This window comes from Choloepus didactylus, chromosome 1, assembly GCF_015220235.1.
Source record: "Choloepus didactylus isolate mChoDid1 chromosome 1, mChoDid1.pri, whole genome shotgun sequence".
NCBI lineage: Eukaryota > Metazoa > Chordata > Mammalia > Pilosa > Megalonychidae > Choloepus > Choloepus didactylus.
The window spans coordinates 60,270,014-60,271,693 of record NC_051307.1 but is presented as its reverse complement, the minus strand read 5'-3'; positions in this window follow the sequence as shown (position 1 = coordinate 60,271,693).

Here is a 1,680-nt window from a genome sequence, read left to right as displayed (position 1 = left end):
GGTACATTACTGATTAACAGTGGTTGAAATAGGCAGCCTTTCATGTTCTGGATCTTATGCAGAAAGATTTCTACCTTTCACCATTGATAATGGTGTTAGTTGTGGATATTTCATAAAATACTTGTCTCATGTTGAGGAACATCGCCTCAGTTCCTAGTTTCCTAAGCTTTTTTTTAAATCAAGAAATGGTGCTCAATTTTGTCAAATGCCTTATCTGTATCAATTGAGATGATCCTGTGGGTATTTTATTTCCCCTTCATTCTATTGACATGATTATATTGTTGATAGATTTCCTTAATTTGAACAAACATTGCATGCTGGGTAAATTCCACTTGGTCATGGTATCTAATACATTTAACATGTTGTTTAATTTGATCTGCTAATATTTTGTTGAGGATTTTTACATCTATATTCATAAGAGAACTTTGTTATTTTCCTTTTTCTGTCTTATGTAGCTTTGGAATCAGGGCAATGCTAGCTTCATATAATTTGTTAGGAATAATTGTCTTCTTCAATTTATCAGAAATTTTGTGAATAATTGATGTTAATTCTTCTTTGAATGCTTGGTAGAATGCACCAGGTATGCCATCTAGTCCTGGAGTACATCTGTTAGGAAGTTTTTTATTACAATTTCAATATATTTGCTTCTCTGTTGAGATCTAGTTCTTGATAAGTTGTTTCAGTAAGTTACTTGTTTCTACAAATTTTCTGTATCATCCTGATTGTTTTATTTGTTGACAAACAATTGTTCAATGTACTTTCTCAAAATGATTTTACCTTCTGAATGATCAGTAGTCATGTCCCTAATTTCACTATTGATTTCAATGATTTGAATCCTCTGTTTACCAGTCTAACTAACGTTTCACAAATTTTACTGATATTTTCCAAGAATAGACTACTGTTTCAATGGTTTTCTCTATTATTTTCTATCCTCTATTTCATATTTTCTCTGTAATCTTTATTATTTAAGTCCTACTAACATCAGCATTAGTTTGTTCTTTTTTATTAGTTTTTTTGGATGTGAAGACAGATTATGATTTGAGATCTTTCTTCTTTTTGAAAGTAAACATTTATATCTATAAATGTCTCTCTGTTGACTGCCTTTGCAACATCACATGAATATTGTGAAGTTGCATTTATATTTTCATTCATATCTAAGAATGTTCTAATTTCCCTTGTGATTACTTCTTTGACTCAGTGATTGTTTAAGAATGTTTGTTTAATTTCTGTTTCTTAATATTCCAGTTTTCCTTATGTTAGTGACTTCCTGATACATTAAAAATTCAATTGATTTAAATTTGATGTGACTTATTCTGTGACCTAACATGGTCTCTCTTGGAGAATGATCCATGTGTACTTCAGAAGAATATGTATTCTGCTGTTGGTGGTGGAGTGATCTATGTATGTCTGTTAGAGTTATTTCGTTTGCACTATTGTTCAAGTCCTCTGTTTCCTTGTTGAGCCACGTCTTATCCCTCATTGAAAATGGTGCACTGAATTATCCAACTGTTATTGTAGAACAATTAGTATTATAGAATTGTCTCTTTTCAATTTTATCAATACTTGCTTCATATATTCTGGGACTCTTTTTTTCAGTGCACAAATGTTTATAATAGTTATATATTCTTGATGGAATAACTCTTTTATTAATCTATAATATCCACTTTATCTACAGTAACA